This window comes from Lipotes vexillifer, unplaced genomic scaffold (assembly GCF_000442215.2).
Source record: "Lipotes vexillifer unplaced genomic scaffold, Lipotes_vexillifer_v1.1 scaffold518, whole genome shotgun sequence".
NCBI classification, from domain to species: domain Eukaryota; kingdom Metazoa; phylum Chordata; class Mammalia; order Artiodactyla; family Lipotidae; genus Lipotes; species Lipotes vexillifer.
The window spans coordinates 3,146,773-3,169,722 of record NW_006780945.1 but is presented as its reverse complement, the minus strand read 5'-3'; the positions used below and the strand labels follow the sequence as shown (position 1 = coordinate 3,169,722).

General features: G+C 50.0%; 1 protein-coding gene and 1 non-coding gene across 3 annotated transcripts in view; both read right to left on the bottom strand.

Moving 5' to 3' along the window:
* Positions 1-22,950, bottom strand: part of SLC39A11 (solute carrier family 39 member 11) — a 329,009-nt gene that overhangs the window by 243,927 nt on the left and 62,132 nt on the right. The window lies entirely within an intron of this gene.
* TRNAG-UCC (transfer RNA glycine (anticodon UCC)) lies at positions 22,146-22,218 on the bottom strand. The gene has a single exon. It is a non-coding gene; the product is annotated as a tRNA-Gly (tRNA).

Genomic DNA, 22,950 nt, shown 5'->3' with positions numbered 1-22,950 from the left:
GGGGGGGGGCCTGGCAGCCCCGAGCAGACTTTGTCTTCTCCCCCCACCGCCCCACCAGCTGCTGCCTCTGCCTTCCTCACTTAACCCAGACACACAGGGTGACGGGAACCAGTGGATGCCGTTTTCATTACTAAGAAATTGCAATAATAATGACACTCATACCACGATCTGAAATTATTCCACATAATGGAAAAAAAAATTAAATGTCGCCCCTGATCACCAGCCGGAATATGGATGATGCTTACATAATAGATGACCTTCTCTCCCGGGGAGGCCGGTAGCGCCCTGCTGCCCGGGGCCGGGCGGGCACGGGGCGGTGAGCGGCCGGCCTCACAGCAAACAGGGACACAGAGTGGCAGAGGGGACAAGTAGCTGCTGTCTTCCCTGCCTCGTTTGCCTACACACTGAGGGATCTCGGGTCATAGCCAGGAGCCCTAAAGACAAGGAGAATGACAACCCAAAGTCCTTGGTCCCTACTGGTTTGGGAAGCACAGTCATCTTGCCTGAGCGCACTAGGATTGCACCCCAACCCAGCTCCGCCCCTTCTCCCTACAGTAACAGCATGACATCCCGTCCGTTGCCAGTGAAGCAGGTTTTCAAGCTTCTAATTGTTCCATCCTTGATGTTTTTAAAATCCTGGATGAGGAAGTCTGAGCTCCCTCCTCCAGGAAGCCTTCCTGGATAAACCCAGCCTAGTCGGGATTAAATGCGCCTCCCTCTCTGTGCTCCCCTGACATCCCACACATGTTTCCCTCATCACATTTGCCAAACTGCACAGTAACTCTCGGTTTCCTTGGCTATCTCAAAATCATGAGATTCTCAAAGCAGGAGCTGTGTCTTCCGGCTCTCCTATGAGGGCCTAGCACAGCGTCCAGGGACCAAGAACTCAGTGAATTTACAAGAATGAGCGATACTACAAAACCTCCAAAATGAGAGGGGAGATGTTGTATCACACAGGAGACAAAGATCCGGGTGAACACAAAATGTTTAGGCCGTGAGAAAGAAGGCAAAGGGGATTACGGCAGAGACGGCAAGAAAAGGCTTAGAAATATCAGAGCTTCTAGGTAATGGCAAAAAGCATGACTTTCTACCCGGCGCCAGCTTCTCTCCCCTTGATGATTGTGTAAGACCCTCAACATCAGCCCTGAGACCACATGGGGATGGGCAGCCACCTACCCTGTGACTCTCCACCCGAACACTCCAACTCTACTCCCCTTCCTGGCACAAATACTCAGAGCGGGGCAGCCCAGCTCACTTCCCGGAAGGTAAGATCTTTCCACCCCGAAGCCCAGGATCCCACCAAGGCCACATCTTTCAGCTTCCTCCCCATCTCCTCCACGACCTCAGCCTAAAGCTTCCCAAAGGCAAAGTTAATTACAGAATTCTAGTTATGTTTAAGCTGTGCAAGTATGCTATTACTCGAACTATCTTTTTGGGGACAAAACCTTCTCCTATGTCTGATGCCAAATTACTATTCATAATCAAGCCTATTTAATCACATAAAACAGATTCTAAAGCACCACACAGCTCTCTCTGCAAAGGTACAGCCCCCTGAGGGTCTGCAAAGATAGCCCTCCAATCGCTGCTCCACGTAAGCGGCTCTGTGCTGTGCTCCAAAGAGCCAGGTTTCCTGCTAGCATGGTTGACAGAGAGACGGCGAGTGGCAGAGTTTCCCAAAGCATTATGCTTTTGCTTATAACTCAAAATATGACTTTTCCTTAAAAACAATAATATAAATCTAAATGCAAATACCTAAGTACAATGAAGTGTTTTCTTTCTAATCCTCAATGATCATCCTTAATCCTAGAAGTCATTAAAATATACCTATAAAATCCACACTGACACACTACGATATAGAAAATAGACAACTAATAAAGACCTACTGTGTAGCACAGGGAACTCTACTCAATACTCTGTAACGGCCTACATGGGAAAAGAATCTTAAAAAGAGTGAATATATGTATAACTGATTCACTTTGCTGTACACCTGAAACTAACACAACATTGTAAATCAACTATACCCCGATAAAAATTAATAAAAAAAAAAAAAAAATCCAGGCTGAGCCTTTTCTGGCTTCTTAATATTTTGAGAACCCCCCCAGCTGGTCTTTCCAGGCAACGTTTTCTGACCTCTGTTATCCTTTTGGAGAATATCAGATTCCTCCAGAAATCTGCTAAAAGACAAGATTTCTCTTCCCAGGAAAAACAATGCATGCGTATCAGACACTTATTGTTGGTAACAAAATACCCCAAAACTTAGTGCCTTAGAACATCAATCAGTTATTATTGCTAGATTCTTCTCCATGAGGCCTGCCGGCCTCCAGCAAGTAATTGGGCTCATTCATATGGCAAACTCAGGTTTCAGGGGCAGCAAGAGAAGGAAACATCCAATGTCAGGTGCTATAGTCAAGTCTCTGCTTGCATCACATTTGGTACCACAGCAGGTCAATGACCATCCAGATTGAAGGGATGGATAAACCAACTGTACCTCTTGTTGCGTGTGTGTGGGCGGGCGGGGGGGAGGGGTGGGGTCCAGGGTCACGTGTCATCGTAGGGATAACAATAGGGGGAGAATTTGTGGCCATTTTTGCAAACAACCACAGCACATAGGCACAGACAGACAAAACGCAGCCCTCTGGATCCATGGGTGGAACTCAAAACTCAATCTCACACGACTAGAACAGTGCTCCTCCAATGGGGACCCAAGGACATATTCGCAGAGGTCAGAAAGTTTCCTATAAAATTTTTTAAAGTTTGTATTTTCACTTAAACTATAATCGAGGGCTTCCCTGGTGGCACAGTGGTTAAGAATCCACCTGCCAATGCAGGGGACACGGGTTCGAGCCCTGGCCCGGGAAGATCCCACATGCCGCGGAGCAACTAAGCCCGTGCGCCACAACTACTGAGCCTGCGCTCTAGAGCCCGCGAGCCACAACTTCCGAGCCCACGTGCCACAACTACTGAAGCCTGCGCGCCTAGAGCCCATGCTCCACAGCAGTAGAAGCCACGCAATGAAAAGCCCACTCGCCGCAACTAGAGAAAGCCCACGCACAGCAACGAAGACCCCACGCAGCCAAAAATAAACACAAATAAATACATAAATTTTAAAAAAATAAAAATAAGCTATAATCGAAAGAAAAAATAATAACACCACAGTCTGAATCACCAGGGTGGCCTCTTTATAACCAAATCCTACCGCTGGACTTCAGTGCCTTTGTTGGCCTTTGTGTTTACGACAGAGCAGGGACCGAGCAGTACGGCTTCCATTGTTGAGGGCAGGCTCGATGCACAGACGATACTGGGAACCAAGCTCAGGCCAAATACCTTCGTGAAGCCCTGTGTAGATGGGGGAGGTTCCCAAGTAGTTCTAGAACAGCGGGAGAACTGATTCCTTCCAGGAGTATTCCTGGGACAGACCTGCCAGAAGCAAAGGCAGCTGATCGTGGCAGTCAGCACACCTGGCTCTTGGAACTGGTGGTTTATTTTTGGCAAAACCTCATCTGTCACGTCACAAAAACGTTGTTGGTTTTGATTTGATCGGTTTTGTTGTTTTGATATGAGCTGACACGTTTTGGTTTCATGACTGGGGAAGAGCCAAAAGCATAAGGAGTAACGTATACTTTAACGTCATGCTCGTGCATATTCAGGCTTATAAACACCGTCCACAACGGGACAGTCAAAATAGCTCGAGTCAGCATTGGGACTGTGGGAGCTTTACTTCCTTTCAAATGAATACGTACGTTGAGCCAAACGGGGGAAGAAAACACTCGTCTCCTCCCCTGGGTTTCCCGCCGTATCAACTCTCCAAAATACAGCAATGTCTGCCTTCCCTTCTCTAAAACTGAGAACTTAACAGTACGCAGTGACCCAATGATGGTTGTTCTACGCTCAAAGTAATGGCAACTGTTGAAGTCACAACTCTCTGCGCCTCCTGTAGCCAAAGCAGCGTGTTGACCGAGACACCATACACACGTCTGTGTGTGGACAAAAAGCTCCTGAATGACCCCTTTTGTCCTGAGCAGCCATTTCCCAGGGTCCCCTGTTCCTTGAGATGCTCCAAGAGAAAGGATTCCACAGATAAACGCGGAAAACTTGAGAACGTCCGTACAGAAGAGATAAAGACTCTGAGTCCCACAGCAAAGTGGTTTTGTTTAAACCTACACTTCCCATACTGATTTGGCCACACACAGGACTTATTAAATATTCAGCAGATGAAGCTTTAAGGGAAGAGTGCTCAAAGCAATTCTCTTCTGTTCCCAATGCTCAGAACATTCAGCAAAATCCTTCTGCTTACACTGGAATATGATCATATTTATCCAGAAAAATATCAAAAGGCTGGATGAGGTATCTTGGCCTCAAATATCTATCACTTTCACAAATACAGGTCTGTTGATTATCCTTAAAGATGAGTCAGTAGAACGTATCGTGTGCGTGCTTCTCCTGCAGTCACACCAGCTGGAGATTATGAAAACCAAGAAGGTAATTATTCTATAAAACGCAGCCCTTCCTTTTTTTTTTTTTACTACTATAAATAATAGTAACAAAATAATAATTTTATACATAAATATATATATATATATATATATATATATATGTATATATTTTAACAGTCAGTGCTGGAAAAGAGATCTTTACCAGAGCATCACTGAAGAGAAAAAAACTAATGTTTCTGGCTTATCACCAATATATAGCTTTGACAACCATAAAATCATAAAATGATTTTTCTTGACTCTAGGAAGAAGAGAGAGAGCAGAAGAGCATCTGTAAGACAGTCACGACCCACAGGGTGACCTGATTACTCAAGAGGCCTCTTCCCATAAAATTCTGGTGAGGAATCAAAGTACTAAAACAACGCAACACCACATCCAGGGTGGGTTGAGGCAGAGAAGATGGAGTGGGTTGGAAAGAAGCATCCTTGGTACTGACCCCAACGTTGGCACAAACCCTCTGTCTATCCCGTGCTCAGCTTCTAACCGCCTTTTCTTGCACTGTCACACTCGATCCTCAGTATCTTTCTGTGATGTAGACAGACAGACAGTGTAATTACCCCTATTATGGGCTCAACTGTTGCACCCCTACCCAGCCAACCCCCCGCTAAAATTCATAGGTTGAAATCCTAACCCCCAGTCCCTCCGAATGGTCCTCTATGTGAAGATGGGCTCTTTAAAGAGGTAATGAAATTAAATGCAGTCTTTAGATGGGATCTAATTTAATATGACTGGTATTCCTGTAAGAAGAGGAAATCTGGACACAGACATGCATGGAGAGAAGACGGTGTAAAGACACAGGGACAAGACGGCATCTACAAGCCAAGGAGGGGGGCCTAGAACGGACCCTTCCCTCATTACTCTTGGGAGGAACCAACCCTGCCATCATCTTGATCTCGGCCTTCCAGCTTCCAGAACTGGGAGGCAATAAATACCTGTTGTTTAAGCCGCCCAGTCTGTGGCAGTTTGTTACGCAGCCCTAGCAGACAAATACACCCCCCTATTTTACATTTGAGGGAACTAAGTCATGAAAGCTCAGGACCTAACATTACACTGCTCATCAGAGGCATGAGCAAGATGTGAACCCAGAACTTCAGATTCCAAATCTCCCTACTCCTCCCACCACCATGCTGTGATCAACCAGGGATACACTAAGACAAGCAGGGTGCGGGGGGCTTCAAGAAGCAACCCCACCCATATCAACCCAGAGGGTGTGCGTGGGAATGCACATACTAGGTGCCAATTTGTGAGTTGTGAGCCAGTACATTCAGCGGAGAGAGCTGTCTGAGTGTGATGTTGACATGGAGGGGTGATCAGTGCCCCTGTCTGTGGTCCTGGCAGAACTGCAGAGACACAGAGCCATGAACCACGCATGACGGCCCATGAGAACTCACTTCACGGATGCAGATGGACAGAAACTAGCGAGATTCTATGGGGTAAGGACCCAACTGAAAACCAGGTCTCCAGGCTACAAGGGAAAAAATGGGGAAATGTTACTCTGGTTGTTAAAGATGATCTCAAGTGAGAAGTAAGGCAGAGAGAGGTTGGTCGCCAGAAGGGACAGAGGTGCCCTCGGCGCCATGCTGGGGGCCCCGAGCCATCAGACATCTGTCCAGGGGACTGGCGTCCAGGGAATCGGAGCGAGAAGCACCCACTGCAGACCAGGAGAGAAAGAGCAGCGGTGGGACTGAGATGTCAGCAAGGCTGCAGCGTGCGTCTCCTGGACCATTTCAGGCAAAGCACGACTTTAACCGCAGTCCACCGGAGAGAGGCCTGGGAGGATGTGGGCGGGGGGGAAAGCAGGGCAGGGCCCTGGGGTGCGGGAAGGACTTCGCAGCATCGCCCCTGCCTCTCACCCTCACGGCCAGCGCCTTCGTCCACCCCCCGGCCTCGGCCCCTGTGCACACAGCCAGCCATCTCCACAGCAGCATCCCATCCCCATGGGGCCTTGACCAGCAGGATCTGGAACCTCAAACCGTTTCCGGAAGTGGTCCTTCTGCCTCCAGATAACTGCTGCCTCCAAGGCTGAGACACACAGCTTCCTAAACGGAACTGCTGACCAGGGTCCACAGCCCCAAGAAAGCCGGCTGGGAAAGGTGGAATCAGGGGCCAGTTAGTGACTCCAAGGAGGGCGGGGAGGGGAGGGAGAGGCTCTGGAAGGGGGTGGAAATCCCTGTGCATTTTTAGGCTAAGGAGCAAGTGTGCAAATGGCAGGCAAACCACTTCAAAACAGAAGCTGCGGCTTTGAAGAACATGCTTGATTTTTTTTTTTTTTTTAATGGGGCTTTATCCAAAGCATCACTCTGCTTGGAGCAGAATTAATTATTCAACTGATCTGGGCTTGATGAGGGCTTGGCAGCTGAGAAGGGTTGGAAGCAGCTTGCTTCTAAGGAATTTTTTTCGGCTTCATGCTGTGGGTACCTGGGGACCAGCATCTTCCCCTTTTCTCTCTTTTCCAAGCCTCAGTCCCAGAGCAAACAGCCAAGCTGAGACAAACAGCAGCCCCATATGAGGTCTCAGCTGCTGCACAGCAAACTACCACAAATTCAGGGCTGAAAGCAACACTCGTTTCTTATCGCTCAGTTTCCACGGTTCAAGGATCCAGGAAGGGGTTCAAATGGGTCCTTTGCTCAGAGTCTCACTGGGATAAATTCAAGATCACAGCCAGGACTTCCCTGGTGGCGCAGTGGTTAAGAATCCACCTGCCAGTGCAGGGGACACGGGTTTGAGCCCTGGTCCGGGAAGATCCCACATGCCACGGAGCAAATAAGCCCGTGCGCCACAACTACTGAGCCTGTGCTCTAGAGCCCGTGAGCCACAACTACTGAGCCTGTGCTCTACAGCTCACGAGCCACAACTACTGAGCCCACGTGCCACAACTACTGAGCCTGCGCGCCTAGAGCCCGTGCTCCGCAACAAGAGAAGCCACCGCAATGAGAAGCCCGCGTGCCGCAACGAAGAGCAGCCCCCGCTCGCCGCAACTAGAGAAAGCCCGCGCACAGCGACGAAGACCCAACACAACCAAAAATAAAATAAATAAATAAATTTATTTAAAAAAAAGAAAGATCACAGCCAGCTGGGGCTGAGATCCCACCTGAGGCTCTCATCCAAGTGCGCTGGTTCTTGGCAGAATTCAGTTTTTTGCAGATGAAGGACAGAGGTTCCCATTTTCTTGGTGGTGGTGCTGGGGACTCCTCCCAGCAACCAGAGACCACCCTCAGGTCCTTGCAGGCAGCCCCCACTGTGGGCAATTCACAGCACGGCTACTGGCTTCTTCAAGGTCAGCAGGGGATGCTGTCTCACTTCATATCCCTCTAACCTCAAGGGCCAAGACACTCTTTTAAGGGTTCACCTGACTAGGTCAGGCCTACCCAGGATACTCTCCCTATTGATGAACTAGAAGTCAACCGACAGAGGACCTGAGCAGTAAGTAATGGCAGTGAAACCCCACCGAGGGGAGGGGATCCCATGGCGCGCACACCAGGGGGTGCGACTCAGAGGGGCCGTCTCGGGATTCCACCTACCACAATCCCTGTAGTGCAAAACTCTCTCTTTAACATCCCTATCACCCTAAGATTTCTAGAGTCTAAATTTTCCCTTCGATGACTAAGTCGGAAGCCATACATTATGGACAAGATTTAGTGGTCCACCAATGCTTTGTAGCACAAAGTCTCCATCAAAGCCCCAACCTCATACAACACATCTAGTATCTTCTGGCTCATCAACAAACCATGGCAAGGCGGTGGCATATTCCAGGAGTTCTACCAGGCAGAGGCTTCGGCTCAGCCATCAATGCGGAAGAGACGGGTGGTGGCCACAGGGCCAACTGATCCAGTAGGTACAGGAAGTGTAGAGCCCAGCACCCATTTTCAGGGGCCCCCCAGAATGTCTTAATTTCTTTTAAAATAAGAAGAAACGAATAATAATGAAACATACTAACGAATCCAGCCTGGATTATATTCATCTTTATGCCAACATAGCTGTAAAATATAATTTTCTATCTTTTTTTTTTGGTGGAGGAAGGGGTCCACAAAGATGAAAGCTCCTATAGCCCCCAAAGGTCCAAAGGTGGGCCTGGCAGTGGTGCCCCTTCAAGATACACATGGGTTTTCCTTGCACAGCCCCACAGTGACTCCAGAGGGCATCTGACCCTCCCTCAGAAAGAGGATTCAGACTCAGGCAAGCCCGGGGTCCTACAGTGCTGCCCTTTGGACTAAGTGAATTGAAAATACTAAGTGACAAAGCAGGATAGATCCCCGGCCACTGCAGGACAGTGCTGATACGTTAATTAGTCTGATGGGAACATATCAGCCTGAACTTGTAAACATGGGGCTAACAAGGCCATGTCTGGTCCCTGGATGAGCCCCATGGTTATGTCGCAGACCTAACGACCATCAACCACCTCACGGCTGGGAGCCGACGGCCTCCAGCGGGACGTGAGGACACAAACAAAGTGATTAAAACCCTCCTCACATGCCAGGAAATGGGTATAAGACTATTTATTATCAACAGTGTCAAGAGATCATCTTATTAAAAAAGAAACAGAGAGAGGAGAAAATTGAGCATGTCACTCGGTGTCAGAGGTAAGTATTAAGGCGACACTTGGGCATTAAGATGGAAGGGGCTAGAGACATACCAACATGAGCTGGGGGAAAGGAAGGACGGAAAGATGCCAAGATGGATAAAAGCATAAAGAAGAGGGTGAGGCTGAATGGGTGAAAAGGAAACCAGGATGGACAACGAAAGATGTAGGAAGAGGCAGGGGTGTCATCCCCCACAGGAGCGGTGACACTGGGTCACACAGGGAGCTCTGTTATTAACGTCCTTCAATTCTTGCTCGAGAAACAAGGGGATTCAGACTGGATAGTCCCTGAGGCCTGTTCTACACCCAACCTTCTATAAATCTATAAATTTCTAGTTCCAGACAAAGACATCAACTCTCACGCCATGGAAGACAGAATCCCACCAACTATTCCTCCGCCGCACCCTAACTTTCCAAGCCGCTGAGACAGTGCATCTTAAGGAAAAAGCCCCTGGCTGCAAGGTGGGACTTCACGCCAGATGGATCAGGGTGACAACCCAGCAGAGGGCAACAGTGCAGCCACTCCAGACCCTCAAGGGTGTCTCCCCGGGCCGGAGGCTGGCACCTCTCACTGCAGCGCATAGCAGGGCTGCCATTTCTCAGGTGGAGGCTCCTCGTGGGAACATCACACCCAGCGGGTTCTCGAGAGGAAGAATGCCCATCTCTTCCGAGGATGGATTTCCCTGGCTTCAAAGCGGAGCCTGAACAGAGGAAAATGTGACACCCACACAAGCCAGCCCAGACTCTTTCAGGCAAGGGTGTTTCTCCCCTGAGGATGATCTGTAGATAACTCCCTCCGCATCACACAGGGAAGCCGGGGAAAGAGCCACACATGAAACATGTGAACGTCTTGAAGGTGATATTGTATCTAGATATTCATGGACCTGCTACAGTTAGATACTATACCTTTTTACTATAGAGAAAGCACCCTGCCAAGAGGAATATGCATATACGTGTGTGTGTGTGTGTGTGTGTGTGTGTGTGTCCCTGTTATTTGGAAGACCCAGATACAAATATATCATGGCAGAAGTCCTCAAATTGGCCTCCACGTCAGAGTGCCCTCCTGGGAAGGAGGCCAAAGGATTGATGTGTCCACTGACAGAGCGGGACTAATTTAGGAGAGAAAAAACACAAGCATCCCTTCCCAAACTAGAAATAGAATCCACATGGAAAGCTCCAACACAGAGGAAACACCCTTTTGCAAAAAAAAAAAAAAAAACCACAAACCCATCACAGGTAAAAGGTACTGACTGCCTTTCTCCACCATGTAGCCACAGGTGGAAAAATACAGGAGGCATTCACACTATACGCCTTCTGAGTGGATGCAGGAGGCCAGCAAACCAACCCGGATTAACGAGAGCTGGCTGGAGAGACAGTCACTGCCAGGAGAGGAGAGACAGGAGGGAGGGTTAACCGTGCCCTGGTCCCTGGAGCGCACATCGAAGGCGAGTGCTTTCCTCTGCCTGCCCGGTTCTCTTCCACCTGCAGCTGTTCGCTGCTGCTGCCCTCCCCGAGGGCAACTGAGATCATTCAGACCCCCTCTCCCCCACCCTCCCCCTCCTCCTCCTGACGGCCTCATCCCTCCTCTAACCTGTAACATCCTCCTGCTTGCCCCGGGCACAGGGACGGGGGGAAAAAAGATTAATGTGCTCTCCGGTGGGGGGGGACCGGAAAGCAATACTGGGATTTGGCAGTAGAAGCAAATGCATATCTGGAAACTTAGCTGTTGCCCAAGAAACCCCATGAGCTACAGGGGCCGCAGGAAGGGAAGGCGTGTGTTACTGAATTTAGACGGGTGCCCCTGTGCAGGTAAATACAGAGAGCCTGAGGCTCAGTGCAGGAAACAGTTTGGACCCATCACATTGCAACCTGGCTGCTGTTCTTTGTCTCTTTTCCCCCCATTTCTTATTGTCCCCGCCCAGGACAATTGTGTGGAGGGAAGGACATGAGAGACTGAAGGGCCACTGGCTGGGCTTAAGGTCACACGGAGGCAAATGACTAATGGGCTGTCAGGTCCCCTCAGGCATGCCGACTGCAGCCCACCTGTCTCTGCCCAGATCCACACCTGGCCTGTGGGTGCAGGTGGGAGGGCGGAGCCGAGGGCCATGTGATGTCCACAGAGGCCCCGCCTTCCACCCAACTTTCTCACCTTTACACTTGCAGTACTATTTTTTTTTTTTTTCCGGTACGCGGGCCTCTCACCGCTGCGGCCTCTCCCGCCACGGAGCACAGGCTCCGGACGCGCAGGCCCAGCGGCCACGGCTCACGATCCCAGCCGCTCCGCAGCATGTGGGATCTTCCCGGACCGGGGCATGAACCCGCACGCCCCCTGCATCGGCAGGCGGACTCTCAACCACTGCGCCACCAGGGAAGCCCTGCAGTACTATTAATTTGGGCTGGTAATCAGGAGCTTATTACAGGTGACAAGCCATTCATCAGAAGCTACCGCATTCTGGTCCCAGCTACACTGCACTAATACAGGATTTCCCTTTTATGCCTGAAACAAAGAAAATCCTGAGCATATGTGCTGTCGGACTGCCAGACAGGCAGGGAAGAGAAGCCACTAATAAGACAAAATTTCTTACAGCCCCATCAGCTTAATATCTACATGAGAAACCCAGCTTTGACATCTCACTGAGGGCAAACTCGCTGATGAGAATTAAGTCAGCTGTAATACACCAGGATTTGCCCCAGAAGGCTCTTGTTCTATGCCTATTAAAAAGGCGACTGGGGGATTAGCTAAGAGAACGGCAATCCAGGGGGGCCTGAGTCAAAGGACTATGAGTCCTGGGGTCACGCAGGGCTTCTAAGCTCCCCAGGCGGGGAGGGGAAGCTTCCCCATCAAAAGCGAGGCAGAGAACCAATGGAAACTCATTTCTCCTGAAAGGACTCAGGCAAGCTCACCTCAGGGTGCCCAGCACCCTCAGAGCCCAGCCCACTGGGCTCTACTCCGTGTTCCCCGCACCACTGCACCTCGTCGGGATGCTTGGGACTCAGCATCCCCGCCCACCTCTCCAGGGTGCAGGACACAGGCTGGCCGTCGGCTGGACCTGCCCTGAGCTGCTGGATGGTAAAACTGAGAGGCTGACTGTCCTGCCTCGGAATTACCCAGACTTCTTGTTTGCTCACATTCTGTGCTTTTTGATCAATCCTTGCTTTTACCCCAAGAGGGAGGTGGGAGGAGGGAGACGATAAAACACGGTGTGTTGGCTTGCCTTCTAGGGCCACCTCTCAGGACAGATTTGGGAATTGGTTGAGAGCTTGAGTTAAAGTGAGATTTCTGGTAGCCAGTTACCTCTAGAATCTGCTTATAGAGGTGATCGAGGTGTGTATTCACCATCCCTTGCGCACATGCACACAGTCTCATTTTCTCTCTATCTCTGAAAATCAGTTTATTTCTCAGGTGGCAAAGAAAGAAGATCTAGGTGGATTGTTCAGCTGTGCCTCCTACAGGGAATGGCACAATGCCCCGATTTTAATGAAAATCTCAGCCCTTTATTCCCAAACCCCTCCCGATTGAGAATGAGCTTTCTCCTGTCTTCCATCCAGATGGAGAGCAAACATACAAATCACGAGAGTGAGAGCGCCATCAGCCCTTGTGATCAAGAGCTCTCCGAGGAGCTCTGAGTGGAGCAGAGAGCAGATGGGCCGTGGTTCCAAACAGCTCGAGTCCAGCCTGGGCCGGAGCAGAGTGTGAGGGCCGCACCTGTGGGTCAGGCTCTTCCCTCCCCAGAAGGCGGACCACCCCGCCCCCCGGAGGAGGACGGCTGTTAGGAGGCCAGGGCCCCCTGAATGGGCTTCCTCACCCCAGGATAACTGGGCACAAAACACCTGAATGGGTTCACAGTTTGTTTAACTAAAGAAGAGAAGCCAGAGGCAGTGAAGGGGCTGCAGACCTCCCATGAAGCCATTTGGGGAGACAAGATTTTATCTACAAAGCATCTGTAGTTTGCATAAAGGAGCTGAAATCCGACTCAGGGACACAGAGATCCAAGTTCTGCCTGCAACCTGCGGGGACTTCAGTGTCCCTCTAGGATGAGAATAAAGACATTTATACGGGTTTAGCAGGATGCCTCGCATGCGATAAGCCCTCAGTTAATATCAGCTGTGATCATCATCACCATCCTCATTATTACACACAATACTATTACTGGGACTGTCTTAGCAGTGGAAACACAAGGAAGGGGAAAAGATGGACTCGCTATCGTCTGTCAATCACTCAGACCTAAGTGAGTGGATACAAGTGTATCCCAAGCAGAACAGAAAGAGACATTTTATGATTATCAGCCACTGCTTTCTCCTTACGCCATGGGTGCCAACCACCGTGGGCTGTCACCACAGGAAAGTGGACGGTGAGAACCAGTGGGCAGAAGGGGATGGAGGAAAGGGCCCGGAGCCGCCCCGGTTTGGCCATTTACCTTATAGGTTGCGCCCCTCCACCCCGACCCCGAGCCTTCCATTTGACAGATTCATTCTGTGGCCTCCCCATCCAATCGTAGGCCTAATATTTACCCAGAGAAAAAAGCGGTACTTGTGCGCGTTGCCATCGAAAATCCAATAAGTATGAAGAAGAAAGGAAGCTGCCCGCGTATGAGGCATGAGGGCAAAGCACAGACTTAATAATTATTTTCCATCGTTACATCCCTCAGAGAAGCTTAAAGAGGAAACGTCATTGTTTCGAAGTTTGTCCTCCTCTATTTGCCTAAACAGATGATTTCCTGGGGCCCGTGGGGCTCCCTTCCCAGACTGTATCAACCAAAGGCAGCCGCACTGGGCCCTCTGGAGCTGACTTCAGAAACAGAATACGGTTCCACCCGTGGAAATTCACTTTAGTCATCACATTCAGTTGCCTGGCCTCCTGCCCCAGCCTCCTCTGCCAGGGTGAGGTTTTGGACAGACCTCTCATTGGACCTTTTTTTTCCTTCGTCCAGAACTCAAAACAATAAAAACCAAACTCTGTGGTAGGTCGGGCAGGAAGGAAGGGGATGCTGTGGGTTGCTGGACACCATGACCAGCTCCTTCAATCTGATTCTTTTCTCTCCAGCAACCACAGAGACGTCCAGCCGGGCCCTCGTGCCCACCAAGGATACCTCCAGGTCTTCTGCTTGTCCTTTTTATTTAGGGAATTTGAGCTCACAGTAAAATAGGAAAAGTATGGAATTTCTCTTTTCCTCGAACAGAAGTCAGTTCAAATAACTAGTTAAGATTAGGTTGGAAGAAACATAAAACCCTACGGCAGTGCCTCAAACACATCAAGGGTTTATCTGTCTCACTCAGCAAGAAGGCCAGGGTACAGTGGATCCAACGTCGTCAGGAGGAACCATGCTCCTTCTGGCTTCCCACCCTGTCGCTCTCAGTGACGGGTGCAGCATCCCTGGGGGCTTCACATTGGTCCATGAAGGAGAAGGGGTCAGGAGAAGATGAGGAGGAAAGCTGTCCCTTAAAGACTTCTCTGCCAACCCTATCACGTGGGTCTAGCTGCAAGGAAGGCTGCCAGACTGAGGATCCGTAGCTGGCACATCACTAGATCAAACAAATTTGGGGTTCCATTAGAAAGGAAGGAGGAGTGAGTGGAGACAAGCAGACCTCACTTTATTGCGCTTTGCAGATATTGCATTGCTGTGCCATTGCTGGCTTGAAGGTGGGAATGGCCACGTGAGAAGGAACGTAGGTGGCCTTGAGGGGCCGAGAGAGGCCCCGGGCTAACAGCCAGCAAGGGAATGGAGACCTCACTCCTACAACCCAGCTTAGTTCTGCCAGCAGGAACGAGCTTGGAAGGGCATCCAAGCTCCAGATGACGATGCCGCCAGCCAACATCTTGAGTTTAGCCTGTGAGATCCCAGCAGACAACCCAGCCACGTCAGCCCAGGCTTCTGACCTACAGAACTCTGGGTGCTGCTGAAAGCCACTCAGTGCGTGGCAATTTGTTACAGAGCAAGAGAAAGCCAACACAGCAGGGCAGAGCAAGCAGTGTGGCCCAGGGGCCTGGTCCGTGCAGACCAGGCTCATACTGTACATCACTGAGGCAGTGGGACAACGGCTCCTGGCCCTGGTGAGGTATGCCTGCAACAAGATTTAGATTTACCACCTGCAGAAGCACCAGAGAATGGGAGGAAGCCAAGAGCAGCTCCCTACAGAGAGGGACTCAGCAGGGTAGGTGGAGACTCCCCACAAGGTGCCAGCCCCTTATATAATAGCCACAAACGAAAGAGCTCAACAGAAACCCTCACACAGCAACAATGAGTGTGGGGAGGTGAGATGAGAGTCACACTAGTGGTGAGATCCAAAGGGCAACAGCTCCCAAAGTAAATAAATGCCTTCATTCAACAAAGCAGTTAAGTGGCTGAGACGGCTGGGAAAGCACCAGCAGCGAGCCAGCTGCCTTGGAGATGGAAGGTACCCAGGAAATCGACTCTATCAGCATCCGTTCCCAGGGGCCTCTCACCCACATAGCTGTGGGAATGAGAACCAGCTGTGAGTCACCGGACCACCAGGGAAAAGGTGACACAGGGTCAGTCCCCAAAGTTCTCCATCATCATCGGCTTCCTAGCTGCCTGTTGGGAGCCATGGGGGCCAGCCTCCAGCCTGCAGGCAGAACTAGGGAGTCAGAGAACCCGGCTGCCCCCAGCTTCCGGGCCGGGCCCCCATCTGAAAACCCTGGGATAGCACTCACCTTACCTGCCCCTGGGGGTTTCCTTCCTTCCTTTCATCAGCAGATAGTTCCTGAGCATTTACCGATGTCACCCCCTGTGCTGGGTGCTGGCGACCCAGCTGGGACCAAGCCTGACAGTTCCTGTCCTCAACGAGCCTACATTCTGGTTGGGGAGACACTTGGTCACGAAGCAAAACACAGGCTGTAGAGCAGAAATTAACACAACACTGTAAATCGACTACACGTCAATTAAATTTTTTTTAAGTTTTTAAATTAAAAAAAAAAACAGAAGCAAAACACAAACTCCAAAAAAAAAAAGCAGCAGCAGCAGCAGCAGCAAAACACAAACACACAGAAACAAACCGGGGAGTGAAGGATGGTGACAAGGATGGGCATGAACTGGGAGAACCATGCATGTCACCAGGAGGTCGGGGAGGAGGAGAGACTTGCACTGAGGCAGCCGCGCGCAGAGCTGCTCAAAGCCTAGCAGACAGGGAGCAGCGGGCACAAAGCCCCAGAGGACGGACAGGGCTTGGCGAGCTCCAGGTGACCCAGGCAGAAGCCAGAGGCCACGGCTTGACCTTTTCCTTAGTTCTAAGTGCAAAGGAAACTTGTCAAAAGGTTCTGAGCAGGGAGGCAGCGTGCTGTGATGTATGTGCCAGTGGCGGGCGGGGGGGACCTGCGGGGAGGCTTCTGCAGAGGGAATTCCAGGAAAGAGCCCATGATGGATTAGGACGTCAGCGGTGGAGATGCAATGGATTCCAGAGACCTTTCGAGAAAAGAGCCAATAGCACTTCTCTGTGAGAATGAAACGAAATGACAGATCTTTATTCTCATCACACGCTCACTGCAGGCCGACTCTGGATAAGGCGATGCCCCCAGCCCCTTCCAAGAGGAGTCCACCTAGCCAGAAACTTAACAAATAAAGACGCATCCGTGGCACCAATAATCCACTAAGGGAGTGTTGAGAGAGAGGAGTGTGGGCCCCATCTGAGAGCACGTCGGGTCAGGGAAAACCCCATGTGTCCCCAGCTGGCACTTGAGAAGCAGCAAGAAGACAGAACATTCTAGGAAAGGAGACTGGGAAGGCGTGCAAACATCCGATGCTGGAAATCATTCTGGAACCATCTGTGTCCTCCCTACTCAGCTGACTGCAAAGAGGCCATTCAATGGGGCTCCCCCCGCCAATCCCACCTACAACGTCAGACCTAAACAAATCGTGCCTAGAGCAGGTGGCGTGCCAGGAAACAAAGACCTCAGGCCAAGCGGCTGGCAGATTCTCAAACCAGTGCTGTTGCCACCCAAGGTGCGGGAGGCGTGCCGAGGTAGAGCCGCTCGCCAGCTTCCTGTGACCTGCCCTCTCCCCCCGGGCCTGGATCCACTGACTGGCACACCTGTTGTCCAGGTGGGACAGCGGCCCTTCTCTATCCCCAGCCAACCTGGTCTGTTAGGATCATGACATCCATCTCTGCATCTGTAACTCCCTCCACCAGAAGCTGTGCCAGGATGCTGGCAGGCATCCCGCCTCTCCTGGGAAAACCCAGCAGAATCAGACCCAGCTCCTGCCTGAGTCCAAGCATCTCCAGTGCGTGTAAACTCCCAATGCCACGGCCCCACAACTCATGGGCCCTGGACCTTTGGGGGTATTAACAGTGGACTGAACTGGCCTAAATTTCTCACATTCCTTTAGACACTGTGGCTCAGATAGCTCAACCCTTTTGGGGAGTTTTGTGTAAAGCCCGTACACACCTACCCTCCCCACCTTCCTGCCACTTCTAGCATCTTTCCTGGGCCACCCCCAGCCTACTCCTCTGAAGTTCCAGAGTGACTGACAGCTCAGTCAAAGCATAAGGAGTGAGAGCAGGATAACTGCTCCTGGGAGATCTCAATTAAACCCTCTAAAGCTTTTAGACTCGCACGTCTTGATCTTTAACCGGTGCACCCAACGCACACAGGGATCTTGTTAAACCCCGATTCTGATTCAGTGGCACAGGGTCAGGGCTCCAGGTTCCGTACTCTAACAAGCTCCAGGTAATGCTGATGTGTAGGTCATGGACCACACCTTGAGTGGGAAGGTCTCAGATGAGACTGGAGCTTCCCAGACACAGTCCTTTCACAATCCGCACCCAGCAGCTTTAACATCTCCCAGACTACTTTCCAATACAGTTCCACAGACAGGACGTGGAAATACACATCACAAGTTGAGACGAAGGCACCGACTGTGATGAAGCATCCTGTACTCACAAATACCTAAATGCACATGAGAAATGAGGGTTAGAGCACCAGAGATGAGCCCTACTGGACTTCTGGCTAAAATACTTAGTAGTCCTTGTTCTTTCGCTATCCCATTACTGCCATCCAATAAGTTCCTAAAGCAAAGGAATAACGACACTCGACCTTGAATGGTGTGATGCTTACACCCAGCTCTGAGAGATGGAATTAGTGCTTCCTGGCGAGGATGGAGTGGGATCCACAATGCACACCACTGGGCTGCTTCCTTAGTTTTATTGCAAAACCTCGGAAGGAAATGGAAAGCTAAAAAGTGGTGGGCCTGCAAGGAGGCCCCAGGCTTTCCTTGGAGTGATCACTGCCGTGGGGTTCACCAAAGGGAAACACTCAAGTCACTGAAACACGAACCAACATCCACAGAGCCGACCTGAAGAACCTACCAGGCAACACAGCTGAGTAAACAGCAAATCGCACCAGCAGTAGAGCTCCGAGAGCCTGGGGACGCCCCTCAGAAGAACAGTTACTCAACTCAACTGCCTTCCTTGCGGGTACAGAGGAACTGGGAATGGGAACAGTCCAGTTGTCAAAATGTTTCCACCCCTAAGTAGATGCAGGGCCAAAAGACACGCTAGGAGCTGAAGCCCCTTTTCTGTCCAGCTGAATCACGGCTCCTTTTACCTAAGTGGACTCCCAGACAAAGTGCAGCCAGAACCCTGCGGTAGAGCCAACGCCAGCCAGGGCACCTGGAGGGAACAGGTGCTACACCCTGGAGCAGAGAGTCAGCAAACGCTGCCGAGACCTGGAGAAATCACGAAAGAGGTGTCAATGAGCCAGTGGGCTGCTTCCCACTGTAGGGTCACAAGAATCTTCTGGTAGTTAAGGAGGAGGAAGGCTGAAGATGTCAAGGAAGGCCACACTCTACCATGAAACAAAGTCCAGAGTCTCTGAGGCTTGGCACCTGAAGGGGAATCTTCAGGCAGAGAAAGTGCTCTGGGGGCGCCCCACTCTTCGGCATCCTTGACCTTGATGATGCCACACAGAGAAAAGTGGAAAGTGAGGAAAAGGGTGGAGGCAAAACGCCTGTGAGGTCGTGCCGACCCTCTGGGGATGGACTGTAGCTGCCTCACTTGTCCTGTGAAAGGGTGAAGGTCCCACGATCCTGGGAGTGAACCTGCACTTTGCAGGCTAGTTGTTCTTAGCTTATTTCCTTGTTATCCTCCCTCCATCGTTAACAAAGCCTCTAAAAACGTCAGCCTATCTCAGCAAAGAAGGGTCAGGCATTTGGGTCCATACTTTCATGTTAAAGGGGGAGTGATACTAGTCAAAGTAAAGATGGAGGAAAGACTTGGATCTCGTTGGGCGCCTGCCGTGGAGTCATCCTCCAAAATCTAAAACCTCAGGCTTTCGAGTTTTCCTTAAACAAGAAAGCAGTTATTTTTGCTAAAAGAGTCTCACTTAAGATAATAATAGTTATTATAAGCTGAAATGTCAGGCACTGAGATTATTGCTTTACATGGATATTTCCATTTAACTCTCTCAAACGATCCTATGGGGCAAAAGTGATTTTTTTGTCCTCATTTTACCAATGAGGACACTAAGACTTGGAGAGCTGAATGAATTTTCTTAAGGACACACACACGGTAAATCTTGGAGGAGCTGGGAAATAAAAGCCAGGCGATCTGACTCCAGAGTTCTGCTCTCATGATCACCACCCGTGCCACTTCCCACCACCCAAGAGGCCATAAATACCAGGACTATGGTATTTATGGCTCCAAGAGTAACTCCAACAGTAACTTTGAGGTAACAGGAAACTTTGGCTCCAACAGTAACTTTGAGGTAACAGGAAAAGGGATGGAGAGGGAGGTGTACAGACCATAAAGAAGAGAAGGTCACCAGCTTGGTCAGGAGCCCTCCGAGCAGGGTCCACCCAGGAATCCCTAGAGTTCCCAGCAATAGCCATCCCAAAAGACTTTTTAGACTCTCGCTGAGCTGGCTTCCTGGTTGGCCTTTGAGGTACGGAGCATGGCTCTCTCTCTCCTTGACTTGCAAGTACAACAATGCCCTAGACTCAGGCTTCTGTAGTGTCACCTCCCTGAAGCTCTGAGACCCAGCGTCTCAGGAGCCCGCCATCACTAGAGGAACCTTCACTAAGCAAACCACTTTCTGCCTATGCTGGGCATCTAACAACCCCTTTTTGGTTTACTTTCCCATTCCAGTTGCCATCTGGTGAGTGTTTGCCCAAGGAGACCAAGAATTCAACAAACAAACAAAAAAGTCAGGGACTCCAAAAGCGGTTATACCATTGCCCCTTTGACACTCAAGCCCAGGATAAGCCAAAGAAAATCATATCAAATGGCTGATTTACTTGCTTTAAACATATTCACTCCAGCTCAAGGAGGCTTTAGTCTGGTTAGCATTTGAGACACTTCTGCACGCTTGGTTTCTTCCCTGAAAGGCTCTGCTGAGTTTGCTAAAAGCCATTTAAGTCTCCAGTGGGTACTTCCTAAGCTATGTTTCCCAGCTGGCAAAATGCCCTCTGTCCCTCAAGTGACTGCTTCCCTATTTGGGAACCTGGGGCTGTTAACTTACTCTGAAGAGCTCTCTGACTGCAAGCCTGATGTCCAGGGAACATCACAAAGTTTTTAGGTCACCTGCCTTATAAGAAAAAGCCATTCATTGAAGCCAAGTAGGATTCTAGAATCCATTTCTCACCTCTGCTTTGTCCCACTCCTTCATCTCGTTTTAAGAGAAAAATAAAAGAACTACCTTACTCAATATTGTTCAAAAGTAGAATACACCATTTTGCGAAATAATAGGTTTCTGGTTCATAGAATTGTCCCAAAACAGAGGGCACCATGACTACCTGTTAGACAAACTGAAGCCAAGATTTCCATACTGCGTGGACTGTCTGCCCGGAGGCCACCAGGTCCCTTCACCTTTAGGTCCTGTCCCTGTGGTCCATACGGTCACCCCATGGATTCCCTCCCCACCCAGGACACTTGAACAGCAGCTGCAATATGCTCCTTTGGCTGGTATGCTAGACTCTCATTCATCCAAGCTTCTGCAAAGCCAGCCCTACGAGGTGAACACGAAATTATCCCCACTGTCCTGAAAACACAGGCTTAGAGCTTTGGAAGTCAGACAGAATGGGGTCCAATGCACAGCCTCACCGGTTTTTTTTTTTTTTTTTTTTTTTAGCCATTTAACCTTGGGTACATTATTTAACTACTCCAAGTTTGGGCTTCACCGACCGTAAAACAGGAGCAAATATTGCCTATGGTTCTAAAGTTTAAATAAAATCACCTGTGCATTGTGTAGCTCGGGATGCCTGGCTATGAAGGGCATCCAGCAATGGACTGCCCCCCCCGTTTTTTTTTTTTTTTTTTTTTTTAGCCATTTAACCTTGGGTACATTATTTAACTACTCCAAGTTTGGGCTTCACCGACCGTAAAACAGGAGCAAATATTGCCTATGGTTCTAAAGTTTAAATAAAATCACCTGTGCATTGTGTAGCTCGGGATGCCTGGCTATGAAGGGCATCCAGTAAACACGCACTTTCTCTGCTCTGCTCCTCGGAGCACCCTGTCTCTCTGCCCCTGTCTATTCTGTAGGTTGATCTCAGACAAAACGACAGATCCAGAGAGATCTGAGTCACAGGAGCTTACTTAACAACGGAGGCTGGACACATTATGACAAGTCCACATCCAGCCTCCAACTTCACGACTTAACTCTTCACAGCAGACGCTCCAAACCTTCTCTTCCCCTCTTTAGCTTCCAATCAATAATCAAATATCTGCCAAACAGCCAGTCTTCTGAAATCATCAAACTTGGAGTTATAGGGACATCCCTGGTGGTGCAGCGGGTAAGACTCCGCACCCCCAATGCAGGACGCCTGGGTTTGATCCCTGGTCAGGGAACCAGATCCCACATGCATGCCGTAACTAGGAGTCCACATGCTGCAACTAAAAGATCCCGCGTGCCGCAATTAAGACCCAGCGCAGCCTAAATAAATAAATAAATACTTTTTTAAAAGATGCCCAAACACAAGCACACTTCTGTGTGATACACACGACCCCATCTCCCTCCGGTTGGTTTGAGCTCCTGAACTGTCCTCCTGCCCTTTAAGTGCACGGGTTGTTTGTTTGTTTCGTTTTATTTGTTTCTTGGCCACACCAAGTGGCTTGCGGGATCTCAGTTCCCTGACCAGGGATTGAACCTGGGCCCCCGGCAGTGGAAGCACCGCGTCCTAACCACTGGACCACCAGGGAAGTCCCAAAGGGCATGGTTTTTGTCTCCTCCAAGAGTCTGTACAGTTCTTGAGGACAGGAACCTCCCTTTCTCCTCTGTTTCTCCACCATGCCTGGAACCATGCTGGGTTCAGTTATTGCTTAAACAAAGCAGGAAACATCAGCTAGAGCTGAAAGAGCCCAACTTATGATGAAAGATAAACCCATAGGATAGATGGCTTTATGGCCAAACAGCTATAAAACCCCCAGAGAGCACGAGGACAAAAACATTAGTGTTCCCATAAGAGCTGCTCAAATATAAAGCCAATCTTACTCTTTTTCTTTTTTTTGGTAAAAAAAAACAACAAGTCTTGTATTAATGAACTTCCCCACATCTGCCCCAATTTCAGTGTCAAATATTTTGAATTATTTGGGTTATTTTCCAGAATTTCATTGTATCCGTAGGCTTTTTGCTGTTCCCAGTCAGGCAGCCCCATCACTCAGATTGGGGAGAAAAGGAAACCAAAATTATTGATAAAGATGTTATTGTATATACATAAGTCAGAGAATCATCTAAAGAACAAAAACTGTTGGGCTTCCCTGGTGGCACAGTGGTTGAGAGTCCACCTGCCGATGCAGGGGACGCGGGTTCGTGCCCCGGTCCGGGAAGATCCCACATGCTGTGGAGCGGCTGGGCCCATGAGCCATGGCTGCTGAGCCTGCGCGTCCGGAGCCTGTGCTCCTCAACGGGAGAGGCCACAACAGTGAGAGGCC